We start from the raw sequence: 7,133 nt of genomic DNA, 5'->3' as shown, positions 1-7,133 counted from the left end.
TTCTCTTCTCTTTCATATGAGCAGGAGCAAAGATAAAAGCATTCTTGTTGAAATTGATCCTGAACCTGAAAGGACCTTGAAGAGAAAGCTAAGAGAAACCAAAACACAACTCTCTCTAGAGGGCCTAACAGAGCTCTTCAAAGAAGAAGAAACCATGGCAGCCGAAAACAACAACAATGCCAACAATGGAAGGAAGGTGCTTGGTGACTTTACTGCACCTACTCCCGACTTCTATGGGAGAAGCATCTCAATCCCTACCATTGGAGCAAACAACTTTGAGCTTAAGCCTCAATTAGTTTCTCTAATGCAACAGAATTGCAAGTTTCATGGACTTTCATTGGAAGATCCTCATCAGTTCTTAGCTGAGTTCATGCAAATCTGTGACACTGTCAAGACCAATGGGGTTGACCCTGAAGTCTACAGACTTATGCTCTTTCCTTTTGCTGTAAGAGACAGAGCTAGAACATGGTTAGATTCACAACCTAAGGAAAGCCTGAACTCTTGGGAAAAGCTAGTCAATGCCTTCTTGGCAAAGTTCTTTCCACCTCAAAAATTGAGTAAGCTTAGAGTGGAAGTCCAAACCTTTAGACAGAAGGATGGTGAGTCCCTCTATGAAGCTTGGGAGAGATACAAGCAATTGATCAGAAGGTGCCCTTCTGACATGCTTTCAGAATGGAGCATCATAGGAATCTTCTATGATGGTCTGTCTGAACTATCCAAGATGTCATTGGATAGCTCTGCTGGAGGATCTCTTCATCTGAAAAAGACGCCTGCAGAAGCTCAGGAACTCATTGAAATGGTTGCAAATAACCAATTCATGTACACTTCTGAAAGGAATCCTGTGAATAATGGGACAACTCAGAAGAAGGGAGTTTTTGAGATTGATACTCTGAATGCCATATTGGCTCAGAATAAAATATTGACCCAACAAGTCAATATGATTTCTCAGAGTCTGTCTAGAATGCAAGCAGCAACAGGCAGTATTAAGGAAGCTTCCTCTGAAGAAGAAGCTTATGATCCTGAGAACCCTGCAATGGAAGAGGTGAATTACATGGGAGAACCCTATGGAAACAACCTATAATCCTTCATGGAGAAATCACCCAAGTCTCTCATGGAAGGATCAACAGAGACCTAAACAAGGTTTCAACAACAACAATGGTGGAAGAAACAAGTTTAACAATGGCAAGCCTTTTCCATCACCTTCTCAGCAACAGCCAGGGAATTCTAAGCAAGACCACTCTAACTTAGCAACCATTGTCTCTGATCTAATCAAAACCACTCAAAGTTTCATGACTGAAACAAAGTCCTCCATTAGAAATTTGGAGGCACAATTGGGTCAGCTGAGTAAGAAAATTACTGAACTCCCTCCTAGCACTCTCCCAAGCAATACAGAAGAGAATCCAAAAAGGGAGTGCAAGGCCATAACTACATCTCACATGGCCAAACATGGAGAGGAGGAAGAGGCAGTGATTCCCACTGAGGAAGACCTCAATGGACGCCCACTGACCTTCATGGAGTTCCCTAATGAGGAACCATGAGAATCTGAGGTTCATTCTGAGACCATAGAGATTCCATTGAATTTACTTCTGCCTTTCATAAGCTCTGATGAGTATTCTTCCTCTGAAGAGGATGAAGATGTCACTGAAGAGCAAGTTGCTAAGTACCTTGGAGCAATCATAAAGCTAAATGACAAGTTATTTGGTAATGAGACTTGGGAGAATGAACCTCCATTGCTGATCAAAGAACTGGATGACTTGACTAGGCAGAGATTACCTCAAAAGAGACAGGACCCTGAAAAGTTCTCAATCCCTTGTACCATAGGCACCATGACCTTTGAGAAGGCTCTGTGTGACCTAGGGTCAAGCATAAACCTTATGCCTCTCTCTGTAATGGAGAAGCTAGGGATCATTGAGGTACAAGCTGCAAGAATCTTACTAGAGATGGCAGACAATTCAAAGAAACAAGCTTGTGGACTTGTAGAGGATGTCTTGGTAAAGGTTGAAGATCATTACATCCCTGCTGATTTCATAGTCCTAGAGACTGGGAAATGTATGGATGAATCCATCATCCTTGGCAGACCCTTCCTAGCCACAGCAAAAGCTGTGATTGATGTTGACAGAGGAGAATTGATCATTCAAGTGAATGGAGACTCCTTTGTGTTTAAAGCTCAAGGATATCCCTCTGTCACCATGGAGAGGAAGCACAAAGAGCTTATCTCAATACAGAGTCAAACAGAGCCCCACAGTCAAACTCTAAGTTTGGTATTGGGAGGCCACAACCAAACTTTAAGTTTGGTGTTGAACCCCCACATTCAAACTCTAAGTTTGGTGTTGGGAGGTTCCAACATTGCTCTGAACATCTGTGAGGCTCCATGAGAGCCACTGTCAAGCTATTGACATTAAAGAAGTGCTTGTTGGGAGGCAACCCAATTTTTACTTATCTATGTTAAATTTCTATTTTCTATTGTTATTTTATGTTTTCTGTAGGTTGATGATCATGTGAAGTCACAAAAATAATTGAAAAAGCAAAAAGAAAGTGAAAAACAGAATGAAAAACAGAACACCCTGGAGGAGATAGTTACTGGCGTTTAAACGCCAGTAAAGGTAGAAGAATGGGCATTAAACGCCCAGTCTGGCACCATTCTGGGCGTTTAACGCCAGAAAAGGGCACCAGACTGGCGTTTAACGCCAGGAGTGGGCAAGAAGCTGGCGTTAAACGCCAGAAATAGGCAGCAGCCTGGCGTTTAATGCCAGGATTGGCAGAAAGGGGCGTTTTGCACGCCACTTGGTGCAGGGATGAGATATCCTTGACACCTCAGGATCTGTGGACCCCACAGAATCCCCACCTACCCCACCACTTTCTCTCTTCTTCACCCATTCACCAATCACCTCAATACCTCTTCCCCAAAAACCCCTCCCCTATCAAATCCCACCATTCTCTTCACCACTCACTACCATCCTTTTGCTCGAGGACGAGCAACCTTCTAAGTTTGGTGTGGTAAAAGCTAAAGCTTTTTGTTTTTCCATAACCATTTATGGCACCAAAGGCCAGAGAAACCTCTAGAAAGAGGAAAGGGAAGGCAAAAGCTTCCACCTCCGAGTCATGGGAGATGGAGAGATTCCTCTCAAGGGTGCATCAAGACCACTTCTATGAAGTTGTGGCCAAGAAGAAGGTGATCCCCGAGGTCCCTTTTAAGCTCAAAAAGGGCGAATATCCAGAGATCCAACATGAGATCCGAAGAAGAGGTTGGGAAGTTCTCACCAACCCCATTCAACAAGTCAGAATCTTAATGGTTCAAGAATTCTATGCCAATGCATGGATCACCAAGAACCATGATCAAAGTGTGAACCCGGACCCTAAGAATTGGCTTACAGTGGTCCGAGGGAAATACTTAGATTTTAGTCCGAAAAATGTAAGGTTGGCATTCAACTTGCCCATGATGCAAGGAGATGCACACCCATACACTAGAAGGGTCAACTTTGATCAAAGGTTGGACCAAGTCCTCATGGACATCTGTGAAGAGGGCGCTCAATGGAAGAGAGATTTAAGAGGGAAGCCGGTTCAACTAAGAAGGCATGACCTCAAGCCCGTGGCTAGGGGATGGTTGGAGTTCATCCAACGCTCAATCATTCCCACTAGCAACCGGTCTGAAGCTACTATAGACCGGGCTATCATGATACATAGCATCATGATTGGAGAGGAAGTGGAAGTTCATGAGGTTATATCGCAAGAACTCTACAAGGTGGCGGACAAGTCCTCTCCTTTGGCAAGGTTAGCCTTCCCTCATCTCATTTGCCACCTTTGCAATTTGGTTAGAATTGACATAGAGGGAGACATTCTCATTGATGAGGACAAACCCATCACTAAGAAAAGGATGGAGAAAACAAGAGAACCTCATCAAGAGCATGAGAAAATTCCTCATCATGAAATTCCTAAGATGCCTCAAGGGATGCATCTTCCTCCACAAAACTATTGGGAGCAAATCAACACCTCCCTGGGAGAATTAAGTTCCAACATGGGACAACTAAGGGTGGAGCACCAATAGCATTCCATCCTCCTCCATAAAATTAGAGAAGATAAAAGAACCATGAGAGAGGAGCAACAAAGGCAAGAAAGAGACATTGAGGAGCTCAAGCACTCCATAAGATCTTCAAGAGGAAGAACAAGCCGCCATCACTAAGGTGGACCCGTTCTTTAACTTCCTTGTTCTTTATTTTCCTGTTTTTTGAAAATTATGCTTTATGTTTATCTATGTTTGTGTATTTATTACATGATCATTAGTGTCTATGCCTTAAAGCTATGAAAATGAATCCATCACCTTTCTTAAATGAAAAATGTTTTCAATTGAAAAAGAAAAAGAAGTGCATGAATTTCAAATTTTAAAACAGTTTAATTATTTTGATGTGGCGGCAATACTATTGTCTTTCTGAATGAATGCTTGAACAGTGCATATTTTTGAATTTGATTGTTTATGAATGTTAAAATTGTTGGCTCTTGAAAGAATGATGGGAAAAGGAGAAATGTTATCTGATGATCTGAAAAATCATAAAATTGATTCTTGAAGCAAGAAAAAGCAGTGAAAAGCTTGCAGAAAAAAAGGATATATGCGAAAAAGAAAAAAAAAGAGAGAGAAAAGAAAAAAGAAAGAAAAAGAAAAGCAAGCAGAAAAAGCCAATACCCCTTTAAACCAAAAGGCAAGGGTGATAAAAAGGATCCAAGGCTTTGAGCATCAGTGGATAGGAGGGCCCACAGGAATAAAATCTTGGCCTAAGCGGCTAAACCAAGCTGTCCCTAACCATGTGCTTGTGGCGTGAAGGTGTCAAGTGAAAACTTGAGACTGAGCGGTTAAAGTCGAGGTCCAAAGCAAAAAGAAGAGTGTGCTTAAGAACCCTGGACACCTCTAATTGGGGACTCTAGCAAAGCTGAGTCACAATCTGAAAAGGTTCACCCAGTTATGTGTCTGTGGCATTTATGTATCCGGTGGTAATATTGGAAAACAAAGTGCTTAGGGCCATGGCCAAGACTCATAAAGTAGCTGTATTCAAGAATCAACATACTTAACTAGGAGAATTAATAACACTATCTGGATTCTGAGTTCCTATAGATGCCAATCATTCTGAACTTCAAGGGATAAAGTGAGATGCCAAAACTGTTCAGAAGCAAAAAGCTAAAAGCCCCGCTCATCTAATTAATACTAATCTTCATAGATATTTTTGGAATTCATTGTATATTCTCTTCTTTTTATCCTATTTGATCTTCAGTTGCTTGGGGACAAGCAACAATTTAAGTTTGGTGTTGTGATGAGCGGATAATTTATACGCTTTTTGGCATTGTTTTTAGTATATTTTCAGTATATTTTAATTAGTTTTTATTATATTTTTATTAGTTTTTATTTAAAATTCACTTTTCTAGACTTTACTATGAGTTTGTGTGTTTTTTTTGTAATTTCAGGTATTTTCTGGCTGAAATTGAGGGACCTGAGCAAAAATCTGATTCAGAGGCTGAAAAAGGACTGCAGATGTTGTTGGATTCTGACCTCCCTGCACTCAAAGTGGATTTTCTGGAGCTACAGAATCCCAATTGGTGCGCTCTCAATTGCGTTGGAACGTAGACATCCTGGGCTTTCCAGAAATATATAATAGTCCATACTTTGCCTGAGATTTGATGGCCCAAACAGGCGTTCCATGTCAGCTCAAGAATTCTGGCGTTTAACTCCAAAACTGGCACAAAAGCTGGAGTTAAACGCCCAAACTGGCACAAAAGCTGGCGTTTAACTCCAAGAAAAGTCTCTACACATGGAAGCTTCAATGCTCAGACCAAGCACACACCAAGTGGGCCCGGAGGAAGATTCCTGCATTAATTACTGATTTCTGTAACCCTAGGCTACTAGTTTTCTATAAATAGGACCTTTTGCTATTGTATTTTGACACACAGATCATACACAGATCATATACACAGACCTTTTCACGTTTGGGGCTGGCCTCACGGCCATGCCTAAACTTTGTTCTTATGTATTTTTAACGGTGGAGTTTCTACACACCATAGATTAAGGTGTGGAGCTCTGCTGTTCTTCATGAATTAATACAAGTACTATTGTTTTTCTATTCAACTCAAGTCCATTTCTTCTCCAAGATATTCATTCGTTCTTCAACTTGATGAATGTGATGATCCTTGACACTCATCATCATTCTCACCTATGAACATGTGCCTGACAACCACCTCTGTTCTACTAGCAATGGCTTGAATGTGTATCTCTTGGGTTTCTAATCTAAGATTGGAACCTTCGTGGTATAGGCTAGAATTATTGGCGGCCATTCCTAAGATTCGGAAAGTCTAAACCTTGTCTGTGGTATTCCGAGTAGGATCTGGGAAGGGATGACTGTGACGAGCTTCAAACTCGTGATTGTGGGGCGTGTGACAGACGTAAAATGATCAATGGATCGTATTCCGACATGATCGAGAACCGACAGCTGATTAGCCGATGTTGTGACAGAGCATCAGGACCATTTTCACTGAGAGGACCGGATGCAGCCATTGACAACGGTGATGCCCAACATAAAGCTTGCCATGGAAAGGAGTATGAATGATTGGAAGAAGGCAATAGGAAAGCAGAGGTTCAAGGGGAACAAAGCATCTTCATACGCTTATCTGAAATCCACCAATGAATTACATAAGTATCTCTATCTTTATTTTATGTTTATTTTCATCACCTTAAACTCCATAACCATTTGAATCCGCTTGACTGAGATTTACAAGATGACCATAGCTTGCTTCAAGCCGACAATCTTCGTGGCATCGACCCTTACTCACGTAAGGTTTATTACTTGGACGACCCAGTGCACTTGCTGGTTAGTTGTGCGGAATTGTGACAAAGTGTGATTCACGTTTGAGACCTCCAAGTCTTTGGCGCCATTGTTGATGATCATAATTTCGTGCACCAGCAGTCATCATCCAACACTAAGAAGGAAGGCACTATGAAAAAGGTACCTAAAGGCTAGAGGGACAAGAAGATTCCCACTGAAGGCCTCTTACCTGGAATGAGAGTTGTCTTCACTAAGAATCCGGTCGTTCCATACACAGTGAGTAAGATCCTGTCTCTTAAGCATGTGGAGCTCATTCATGAGAGCACAGAA

The 7,133-nt window shown here is 41.7% G+C and overlaps 1 non-coding gene across 1 annotated transcript; it reads right to left on the bottom strand.

Moving 5' to 3' along the window:
* Positions 1-559: 559 nt before the first annotated feature.
* LOC112725963 (small nucleolar RNA R71) lies at positions 560-667 on the bottom strand. Its single transcript, XR_003165039.1, has one exon. It is a non-coding gene; the product is annotated as a small nucleolar RNA R71 (small nucleolar RNA).
* Between the last annotated feature and the right edge of the window lie 6,466 nt (positions 668-7,133).

This window comes from Arachis hypogaea, chromosome 11 (genome assembly GCF_003086295.3).
Source record: "Arachis hypogaea cultivar Tifrunner chromosome 11, arahy.Tifrunner.gnm2.J5K5, whole genome shotgun sequence".
NCBI classification, from domain to species: domain Eukaryota; kingdom Viridiplantae; phylum Streptophyta; class Magnoliopsida; order Fabales; family Fabaceae; genus Arachis; species Arachis hypogaea.
This window is presented reverse-complemented; position numbering and strand designations above follow the sequence as displayed.